Source organism: Squalius cephalus, assembly GCF_949319135.1.
Source record: "Squalius cephalus genome assembly, chromosome: 5".
Lineage (NCBI taxonomy): Eukaryota > Metazoa > Chordata > Actinopteri > Cypriniformes > Leuciscidae > Squalius > Squalius cephalus.
The window spans coordinates 12,861,964-12,874,474 of record NC_137126.1 but is presented as its reverse complement, the minus strand read 5'-3'; positions in this window follow the sequence as shown (position 1 = coordinate 12,874,474).

Genomic DNA, 12,511 nt, shown 5'->3' with positions numbered 1-12,511 from the left:
TAGCAATAGCACCACCTGCTGGTAGCAGGAAGTGTGGCAAATACAAAACGTGCTCGAAAAATCATGAAACTTTGCACACGCTTCAGAAGTGGTGACAATTTACGTGTGATGTGGTTTTAAAAATTGGGTGGGGCAAAATGGCTTACTTATTGCCCCTACATTTTGCCCCGGCTCGACGTTTCACGTACAGGTATGAAATTTGGTACACACATGTAAAGACCCAATACCTACAAAAAAGTCTCTTGGAGCATAGCCCTAAACACAACAGGAAGTCAGTTATTTTGAACTTCCTGTCAGATTTTGGGCAGTTTTTGCCATTTCCTGATGTTGTACTTTAACAAACTCCTACAGTTTTGATCTGATCCTCTTCAAATTTGGTGAGTGTAATCTTAAGGCCTTTCCTAAAGGTGCCGGGTGGCGGTGGCAGGGGTGCGAGGGCCCTTTTCATCGCTGCTTGCAGCTTTAATTATTATTCTTCTTCTCCAAAGTGAATCGCTTTTTAGAGGGCCTAAACATGCTCGAAAACTCATGAAACTTTGCACACGCTTCAGAAGTGGTGAAAATTTACGTGTGATATGGTTTTCAGAATTGTGGGGGGCAAATTCGGTAAATTATTGCCCCCACATTTTGCCCCGGCTCCTGGTTTCACGTACAGGTATGAAATTTGGTACATACATGTAATGACCCAATACCTACAGAAAAGTCTCTTGGAGCATAGCCCTAAACACAACAGGAAGTGAGCTATTTTGAACTTCCTCCTGGATTTTGGGCATTTTTCGTAATTTCCTGATGTTGTACTTTAACGAACTCCTCCTACAGATTTGATCTGATACTCTTCAAATTTGGTGAGTGTAATCTTAAGGCCTTTGTGACGTTAAATTGCGAAGATCTAGAGTTTTCGTCGAAGGGTGTGCCCTCGGCGGCCTGACAAACATCTATCTATAAATTACAGGAACGTCTGTCTGTCTGTCTGTCTGTGTGTGTGTGTGTCTGTTCCTCGCATATCTCTCGAACCGTTAGTCCGATTGATTTCAAACTCGACAGGTGTCTCGCCACGGGCACGAGTAAGTGCAGTGCCAAGTTTGACATTGTTTGGATGAGAAATGCAAAAGATATCGTTAAATATATCATTTTTAGAAGGTTGTGGTTTAAAAATAAACATTCTGACATTAGAGAGTTGTATCGGTCAAAGAAGCCCCAAGAAGGCTGTGGTTTAAAAATAAACATTCTGACATAAACACTCAGTCAGCTACACTGTTTACTTCTGAATATTATAGTTTGGTTCCCGAACGTGATAAATCCATCTATCTATAAATTACAGAAACGTCCGTCTGTCTGTCTGTGTGTTATTCGCATATCTCTCGAATGTGAGATAACCACTAAATGTGTGAAAACCACTATTTTCTGTTTCAAACTTTCACATAGAATCTTTAGGTTATAACAACATTGAAAATCAAAATCTGGATTTGAATTTTTTAAGATTTATTATAAAAACGGATTATTTTTTCCCAAAAATGCAATAAATTCATGACTTTTTTTTTTTTTTTCAAAATGCTATTAATCCATTGAATCAATATAAAGTTATTTTTGATCATATTGCCATCGCAAGAAATATCTCCTGAACTTTTTTGACGGCGATCAGCTCACAAAAACTGATTTTGCACGGGCACTTTGCACTGCTCCCTGAATCGAGGTGCTTATTCATTTGTGGATGTAAACTGAATCTGTATGTCAGCTATGCTGTTAGTGTTTACTTCTGAATATTATATTTCATTCTGGTGCGCTTAACGTTGTCGCTACTGTGTAATAATAGCCTATGCTATTCACCAACTAAACATATCCTATTCAATGCGTTCACAGTCTCTTTCACGGGCATCATTTGTAGTTGCCTATTCACAAACTGTTTGCTCAAGCATAGCGTTTTCTCGGAGTTCACTGTGTGCTTTTTACCATGCACAAATAAAAATGTCACTGAACTTTTGCTGTGTAATTGTAACAATGAGCACACACCAAACCAACAATTACTAAAAACACACACAAAAACTGATTTTGCACGGGCATTTTTTGCACTAGTTCACCCAATTTCGGCCTTTTGGTGATATATGCATGATCAGATAAGTTCAATATTAATGTTGCTTGCAGTTCTGATGTTGCTAGGCAACCACAGACAGCCTGCAGTAACTCAGGCATACAATTTTCAATCTGCCACAAACTTCACATGTTTGATAAGACTCCTGTCCTGAACACATGCCAATGCTCATTATGATTATAGCAATAGCACCACCTGCTGGTAGCAGGAAGTGTGGCAAATACAAAACGTGCTCGAAAAATCATGAAACTTTGCACACGCTTCAGAAGTGGTGACAATTTACGTGTGATGTGGTTTTAAAAATTGGGTGGGGCAAAATGGCTTACTTATTGCCCCTACATTTTGCCCCGGCTCGACGTTTCACGTACAGGTATGAAATTTGGTACACACATGTAAAGACCCAATACCTACAAAAAAGTCTCTTGGAGCATAGCCCTAAACACAACAGGAAGTCAGTTATTTTGAACTTCCTGTCAGATTTTGGGCAGTTTTTGCCATTTCCTGATGTTGTACTTTAACAAACTCCTCCTACAGTTTTGATCTGATCCTCTTCAAATTTGGTGAGTGTAATCTTAAGGCCTTTCCTAAAGGTGCCGGGTGGCGGTGGCAGGGGTGCGAGGGCCCTTTTCATCGCTGCTTGCAGCTTTAATTATTATTCTTCTTCTTCTTCTCCAAAGTGAATCGCTTTTTAGAGGGCCTAAACATGCTCGAAAACTCATGAAACTTTGCACACGCTTCAGAAGTGGTGAAAATTTACGTGTGATATGGTTTTCAGAATTGGGGGGGGCAAATTCGGTAAATTATTGCCCCCACATTTTGCCCCGGCTCCTGGTTTCATGTACAGGTATGAAATTTGGTACATACATGTAATGACCCAATACCTACAGAAAAGTCTCTTGGAGCATAGCCCTAAACACAACAGGAAGTGAGCTATTTTGAACTTCCTCCTAGATTTTGGGCATTTTTCGGAATTTCCTGATGTTGTACTTTAACGAACTCCTCCTACAGATTTGATTTGATCCTCTTCAAATTTGGTGAGTGTAATCTTAAGGCCTTTGTGACGTTAAATTGCGAAGATCTAGAGTTTTCGTCGAAGGGTGTGCCCTCGGCGGCCTGACAAACACTCACCCAATTTCGGCCTTCTGGTGATATACATGATCAGATAAGTTCAATATTAATGTTGAATGCAGTTCCGATGTTGCTAGGCAACCACAGACAGCCTGCAGTAGCTCAGCCATACAATTTCCAATCTGTCCCAAACTTCACATGTTTGATAAGAGTCCTGTCCTGAACACATGACCATGCTCATATTTGGTTATAGCAATAGCGCCATCTGCTGGTAGCAGGAAGTGTGGCAAATACAAAACATGCTCGAAAAATCATGAAACTTTGCACACGCCTCAGAAGTGGTGAAAATTTACGTGTGATATGGTTTTCAGAATTGGGGGGGGCAAATTCGGTAAATTATTGCCCCCACATTTTGCCCCGGCTCCTGGTTTCACGTACAGGTATGAAATTTGGTACATGCATGTATTGACCCAATACCTACAGAAAAGTCTCTTGGAGCATAGCCCTAAACACAACAGGAAGTGATCTATTTTGAACTTCCTCCAAGATTTTGGACATTTTTCGTAATTTCCTGATGTTGTACTTTAACGTACTCCTCCTACAGTTTTCATCTGATCCTCTTCAAATTTGGTGAGTGTAATCTTAAGGCATTTCCTAAAGGCGCCGGGTGGCGGTGGCAGGGGTGCGAGGGCCCTTTTCATCGCTGCTTGCAGCTTTAATTATTCTTCTTCTTCTTCTTCTCCAAAGTGAATCGCTTTTTAGAGGGCCTAAACATGCTCGAAAACTCATGAAACTTTGCACACGCTTCAGAAGTGGTGAAAATTTACGTGTGATATGGTTTTCAGAATTGGGGGGGGCAAATTCGGTAAATTATTGCCCCCACATTTTGCCCCGGCTCCTGGTTTCACGTACAGGTATGAAATTTGGTACATACATGTAATGACCCAATACCTACAGAAAAGTCTCTTGGAGCATAGCCCTAAACACAACAGGAAGTGAGCTATTTTGAACTTCCTCCTAGATTTTGGGCATTTTTCGGAATTTCCTGATGTTGTACTTTAACGAACTCCTCCTACAGATTTGATCTGATCCTCTTCAAATTTGGTGAGTGTAATCTTAAGGCCTTTGTGACGTTAAATTGCGAAGATCTAGAGTTTTCGTCGAAGGGTGTGCCCTCGGCGGCCTGACAAACGTTCACCCAATTTCGGCCTTCTGGTGATATATGCATGATCAGATAAGTTCAATTTTAATGTTGAATGCAGTTCCGATGTTGCTAGGCAACCACAGACAGCCTGCAGTAGCTCAGCCATACAATTTCCAATCTGTCCCAAACTTCACATGTTTGATAAGAGTCCTGTCCTGAACACATGACCATGCTCATATTTGGTTATAGCAATAGCGCCACCTGCTGGTAGCAGGAAGTGTGGCAAATACAAAACATGCTCGAAAAATCATGAAACTTTGCACACGCCTCAGAAGTGGTGAAAATTTACGTGTGATATGGTTTTCAGAATTGGGGGGGGCAAATTCGGTAAATTATTGCCCCCACATTTTGCCCCGGCTCCTGGTTTCACGTACAGGTATGAAATTTGGTACATGCATGTATTGACCCAATACCTACAGAAAAGTCTCTTGGAGCATAGCCCTAAACACAACAGGAAGTGATCTATTTTGAACTTCCTCCTAGATTTTGGACATTTTTCGTAATTTCCTGATGTTGTACTTTAACGTACTCCTCCTACAGTTTTGATCTGATCCTCTTCAAATTTGGTGAGTGTAATCTTAAGGCATTTCCTAAAGGCGCCGGGTGGCGGTGGCAGGGGTGCGAGGGCCCTTTTCATCGCTGCTTGCAGCTTTAATTAGGGCCCGAGCACCGATGGTGTGAGGACCCTCTTGGAATTGCTCTGTTTATTATTAGGGCCCGAGCACCGATGGTGAGAGGACCCTATTGTTTTTGCTCCGTTTATTAGGGCCCGAGCACCGATGGTGAGAGGACCCTATTGTTTTTGCTCCGTTTATTATTATTCTTCTTCTCCAAAGTGAATCGCTTTTTAGAGGGCCTAAACATGCTCGAAAACTCATGAAACTTTGCACACGCTTCAGAAGTGGTGAAAATTTACGTGTGATATGGTTTTCAGAATTGGGGGGGGCAAATTCGGTAAATTATTGCCCCCACATTTTGCCCCGGCTCCTGGTTTCACGTACAGGTATGAAATTTGGTACATACATGTAATGACCCAATACCTACAGAAAAGTCTCTTGGAGCATAGCCCTAAACACAACAGGAAGTGAGCTATTTTGAACTTCCTCCTGGATTTTGGGCATTTTTCGTAATTTCCTGATGTTGTACTTTAACGAACTCCTCCTACAGATTTGATCCGATACTCTTCAAATTTGGTGAGTGTAATCTTAAGGCCTTTGTGACGTTAAATTGCGAAGATCTAGAGTTTTCGTCGAAGGGTGTGCCCTCGGCGGCCTGACAAACATCTATCTATAAATTACAGGAACGTCTGTCTGTCTGTCTGTCTGTGTGTGTGTGTGTCTGTTCCTCGCATATCTCTCGAACCGTTAGTCCGATTGATTTCAAACTCGACAGGTGTCTCGCCACGGGCACGAGTAAGTGCAGTGCCAAGTTTGACATTGTTTGGATGAGAAATGCAAAAGATATCGTTAAATATATCATTTTTAGAAGGTTGTGGTTTAAAAATAAACATTCTGACATTAGAGAGTTGTATCGGTCAAAGAAGCCCCAAGAAGGCTGTGGTTTAAAAATAAACATTCTGACATAAACACTCAGTCAGCTACACTGTTTACTTCTGAATATTATAGTTTGGTTCCCGAACGTGATAAATCCATCTATCTATAAATTACAGAAACGTCCGTCTGTCTGTCTGTGTGTTATTCGCATATCTCTCGAATGTGAGATAACCACTAAATGTGTGAAAACCACTATTTTCTGTTTCAAACTTTCACATAGAATCTTTAGGTTATAACAACATTGAAAATCAAAATCTGGATTTGAATTTTTTAAGATTTATTATAAAAACGGATTATTTTTTCCCAAAAATGCAATAAATTCATGACTTTTTTTTTTTTTTTCAAAATGCTATTAATCCATTGAATCAATATAAAGTTATTTTTGATCATATTGCCATCGCAAGAAATATCTCCTGAACTTTTTTGACGGCGATCAGCTCACAAAAACTGATTTTGCACGGGCACTTTGCACTGCTCCCTGAATCGAGGTGCTTATTCATTTGTGGATGTAAACTGAATCTGTATGTCAGCTATGCTGTTAGTGTTTACTTCTGAATATTATATTTCATTCTGGTGCGCTTAACGTTGTCGCTACTGTGTAATAATAGCCTATGCTATTCACCAACTAAACATATCCTATTCAATGCGTTCACAGTCTCTTTCACGGGCATCATTTGTAGTTGCCTATTCACAAACTGTTTGCTCAAGCATAGCGTTTTCTCGGAGTTCACTGTGTGCTTTTTACCATGCACAAATAAAAATGTCACTGAACTTTTGCTGTGTAATTGTAACAATGAGCACACACCAAACCAACAATTACTAAAAACACACACAAAAACTGATTTTGCACGGGCATTTTTTGCACTAGTTCACCCAATTTCGGCCTTTTGGTGATATATGCATGATCAGATAAGTTCAATATTAATGTTGCTTGCAGTTCTGATGTTGCTAGGCAACCACAGACAGCCTGCAGTAACTCAGGCATACAATTTTCAATCTGCCACAAACTTCACATGTTTGATAAGACTCCTGTCCTGAACACATGCCAATGCTCATTATGATTATAGCAATAGCACCACCTGCTGGTAGCAGGAAGTGTGGCAAATACAAAACGTGCTCGAAAAATCATGAAACTTTGCACACGCTTCAGAAGTGGTGACAATTTACGTGTGATGTGGTTTTAAAAATTGGGTGGGGCAAAATGGCTTACTTATTGCCCCTACATTTTGCCCCGGCTCGACGTTTCACGTACAGGTATGAAATTTGGTACACACATGTAAAGACCCAATACCTACAAAAAAGTCTCTTGGAGCATAGCCCTAAACACAACAGGAAGTCAGTTATTTTGAACTTCCTGTCAGATTTTGGGCAGTTTTTGCCATTTCCTGATGTTGTACTTTAACAAACTCCTCCTACAGTTTTGATCTGATCCTCTTCAAATTTGGTGAGTGTAATCTTAAGGCCTTTCCTAAAGGTGCCGGGTGGCGGTGGCAGGGGTGCGAGGGCCCTTTTCATCGCTGCTTGCAGCTTTAATTATTATTATTCTTCTCCAAAGTGAATCGCTTTTTAGAGGGCCTAAACATGCTCGAAAACTCATGAAACTTTGCACACGCTTCAGAAGTGGTGAAAATTTACGTGTGATATGGTTTTAAAAATTGGGTGGGGCAAATTCGGTAAATTATTGCCCCCACATTTTGCCCCGGCTCTACGTTTCACGCACAGGTATGAAATTTAGTACATACATGTAATGACCCAATACCTACAAAAAAGTCTCTTGGAGCATAGCCCTAAACACAACAGGAAGTGAGCTATTTTGAACTTCCTCCTAGATTTTGGGTATTTTTCGTAATTTCCTGATGTTGTACTTTAACGAACTCCTCCTACAGATTTGATCTGATCCTCTTCAAATTTGGTGAGTGTAATCTGAAGGCCTTTGCGACGTTAAATTGCGAAGATCTTGAGTTTTCGTCGAAGGGTGTGCCCTCGGTGGCCTGACAAACGTTCACCCAATTTCGGCCTTTTGGTGATATATGCATGATCAGATAAGTTCAATATTAATGTTGCTTGCAGTTCCGATGTTGCTAGGCAACCACAGACAGCCTGCAGTAACTCAGCCATACATTTTCCAATCTGTCCCAAACTTCACATGTTTGATAAGAGTCCTGTCCTGAACACATGACCATGCTCATTATGGTTATAGCAATAGCGCCACCTGCTGGTAGCAGGAAGTGTGGCAAATACAAAACGTGCTCGAAAAATCATGAAACTTTGCACACGCTTCAGAAGTGGTGAAAATTTACGTGTGATGTGGTTTTCAAAATTGGGTGGGGCAAAATGGCTTACTTATTGCCCCTACATTTTGCCCCGGCTCGACGTTTCACGTACAGGTATGAAATTTGGTACATACATGTAAAGACCCAATTCCTACAAAAAAGTATCTTGGAGCGTAGCCCTAAACACAACAGGAAGTGAGCTATTTTGAACTTCCTCTCAGATTTTGTGCAGTTTTTGCCATTTCCTGATGTTGTACTTTAACGAACTCCTCCTACAGTTTTGATCTGATCCTCTTCAAATTTGGTGAGTGTAATCTTAAGGCATTTCCTAAAGGCGCCGGGTGGCGGTGGCAGGGGTGCGAGGGCCCTTTTCATCGCTGCTTGCAGCTTTAATTATTATTATTATTCTTCTCCAAAGTGAATCGCTTTTTAGAGGGCCTAAACATGCTCGAAAACTCATGAAACTTTGCACACGCTTCAGAAGTGGTGAAAATTTACGTGTGATATGGTTTTCAGAATTGGGGGGGGCAAATTCGGTAAATTATTGCCCCCACATTTTGCCCCGGCTCCTGGTTTCACGTACAGGTATGAAATTTGGTACATACATGTAATGACCCAATACCTACAGAAAAGTCTCTTGGAGCATAGCCCTAAACACAACAGGAAGTGAGCTATTTTGAACTTCCTCCTGGATTTTGGGCATTTTTCGTAATTTCCTGATGTTGTACTTTAACGAACTCCTCCTACAGATTTGATCTGATCCTCTTCAAATTTGGTGAGTGTAATCTTAAGGCCTTTGTGACGTTAAATTGCGAAGATCTAGAGTTTTCGTCGAAGGGTGTGCCCTCGGCGGCCTGACAAACGTTCACCCAATTTCGGCCTTCTGGTGATATATGCATGATCAGATAAGTTCAATATTAATGTTGAATGCAGTTCCGATGTTGCTAGGCAACCACAGACAGCCTGCAGTAACTCAGCCATACAATTTCCAATCTGTCCCAAACTTCACATGTTTGATAAGAGTCCTGTCCTGAACACATGACCATGCTCATATTTGGTTATAGCAATAGCGCCACCTGCTGGTAGCAGGAAGTGTGGCAAATACAAAACATGCTCGAAAAATCATGAAACTTTGCACACGCCTCAGAAGTGGTGAAAATTTACGTGTGATATGGTTTTCAGAATTGGGGGGGGCAAATTCGGTAAATTATTGCCCCCACATTTTGCCTCGGCTCCTGGTTTCACGTACAGGTATGAAATTTGGTACATGCATGTATTGACCCAATACCTACAGAAAAGTCTCTTGGAGCATAGCCCTAAACACAACAGGAAGTGATCTATTTTGAACTTCCTCCTAGATTTTGGACATTTTTCGTAATTTCCTGATGTTGTACTTTAACGTACTCCTCCTACAGTTTTGATCTGATCCTCTTCAAATTTGGTGAGTGTAATCTTAAGGCATTTCCTAAAGGCGCCGGGTGGCGGTGGCAGGGGTGCGAGGGCCCTTTTCATCGCTGCTTGCAGCTTTAATTATTATTATTATTCTTCTCCGCATTTAATTGCATTTTTGAGGGCCTAAACATGCTCGAAAACTCACAAAACTTTGCACACGCGTCAGAACTGGCGAAAATTTACATCTGATATAGGTTTCAGAATTGGACGGGGCAAAATGGCTCGATAGCGCCACCTATAAAAGTTCAACGGAGTGCGCCTCCCGCAACGTTCCACGTACGTGCACGAAATTCGGTACATACATGTAATGACCTAATACCTACAAAAAAGTCTCTTGGAGCATAGCCCTAAACACAACAGGAAGTCAGCCATTTTGAACTTCCTCTCAGATTTTTGTGCAGTTTTTGCCATTTTCAGGCCTCGTACTTTAACGAACTCCTCCTACAGTTTTAATCTGATCATCTTCAAATTTGGTGAGTGTAATCTTAAGGCCTTTGCGACGTTAAATTGCGAAGATCTTGAGTTTTCGTCGAAGGGCGGGTCCTCGGCGGCCTGACAAATTTCGATGTTTCGCCATGAAACAGGAAGTTGCTGTAACTCAGGCATGGAATGTCCAATCTGCCCCAAACTTCACACGTTTGATAAGAGTTCTGTCCTGAACACATGACCATGCTCATATTCAGTTATAGTCATAGCGCCACCTGCTGGCAACAGGAAGTGACATGTTTAACACTGTTATGGACTCCTAATAACATATAAAAAAGTGCCAGCAAGTGCTAAACATGCTAACAACATACTAGAAGCATGCTAAAACATGCTAGCAAACTCTTAGCTAAGTGCTAAAGCATGCTATTATTGCAATTAAATAGGAATTTGCTGTAACTCAGGCATGGAATGTCCAATCTGCCCCAAACTTCACACTTTTGATAAGCGTTCTGTCCTGAACACATCTACATGAGAATATTCAGTTATAGAAATAGCGCCACCTACTGGTAACAGGAAGTGTCATGTTTAACACGTTGATGCCATTCTAGCAACATGTTAAAAATGCCATTGACTTCTAAACATGCTAGAAACATGTTAAAACATGCTAGCAATACTTAGCTAAGTGCTAAAGCATGCTAATTCAATGAAACAGGATGTTGTTGTTACGCAAGAAGGCAATGTCCATTCTGCACCAAACTTCACACTTTTAATAAACGTTCTGTCCTGAACACATGACCATGCTCATATTCAGTTACAGTCATAGTGCCACCTGCTGGCAACAGGAAGTGACATGTTAAACACTGTTGTGGACATATAAAAACATATAAAAAAAGTGCCATCAAGTGTTAAACATGCTAACAACATACTAGAACCATGCTAAAACATGCTAGCAAACACTTAGCTAAGTGCTAAAGCATGCTATTGCTGCAATTAAATAGGAATTTGCTGTAACACAGGCATGGAATGTCCAATCTGCCCCAAACTTCACACGTTTGATAAGAGTCATGGCCTGAACACATCTACATGAGAATATTCAGTTATAGTAATAGCGCCACCTGCTGTCAACAGGAAGTGACATGTTTAACACTGTTGTGGTCTCCTAATAACATATAAAAAAGAGCCAGCAAGTGCTAAACAGGTTAGCAACATACTAGAAACATGCTAGCAAACACTCAGCTAAGTGCTAAAGCATGCTATTACTGCAATTAAATATGAATTTGCTGTAACTCAGGCATGGAATGTCCAATCTGCCCCAAACTTCACACGTTTGATAAGAATCATGGCCTGAACACACGTCTATGCTCAAATTCAGTTATAGTAATAGCGCCACCTACTGGCAACAGGAAGTGACATGTTTAACACGTTGATGCCGTTCTAGCAACATGTTAAAAATGCCATTGAGTTCTAAACATGCTAGAAACATATTAAAACATGCTAGCAATACTTAGCTAAGTGTTAAAGCATGCTAATTCAATGAAACAGGACTTTGTTGTTACTCAAGAAGGCAATGTACAATCTACCCCAAACTTCACACGTTTGATAAGAGTTATCTCTTGAACACATGTCCATGCTCATATTTAGTTATAGTCATAGCGCCACCTGCTGGCAACAGGAAGTGACGTTTAACACTGTTCTTGACTCCTAATAACATATAAAAAAATGCCAGTAGGTGCTAAACATCCTACCAACATACTAGAGACATGTTAAAACATACTAGCAAACACTTAGCTAAGTGCTAAAGAATGATATTACTGCAATTAAATATGAATTTGCTGTAACTCAGGCATGGAATGTCCAATCTGCGTCAAACTTCACACTTTTGATAAGCGTTCTGTCCTGAACACATGACCATGCTTATATTCAGTTACAGTCATAGCGCCACCTGCTGGCAACAGGAAGTGACATGTTAACACTGTTATGGACTCCTAATAACATATAAAAAAGTGCCAGCAAGTGTTAAACATGCTAACAACATACTAGAAACATGCTAAAACATGCTAGCAAACTCTTAGCTAAGTGCTAAAGCATGCTATTATTGCAATTAAATAGGAATTTGCTGTAACTCAGGCATGGAATGTCCAATCTGCCCCAAACTTCACACTTTTGATAAGAGTCATGGCCTGAACACATCTGCATGAGAATGTTCAGTTCTAGTAATAGCGCCACCTACTGGCAACAGGAAGTGACATGTTTAACACGTTGATGCCGTTCTAGCAACATGTTAAAAATGCCATTGAGTTCTAAACATGCTAGAAACATGTTAAAACATGCTAACAATGCTTAGCTAAGTGCTAAAGAATGCTAATTCAATGAAACATGACTTTGTTGTTACTCAAGAAGGCAATGTCCAATTTGCACCAAACTTCACACGTTTGATAAGAGTTCT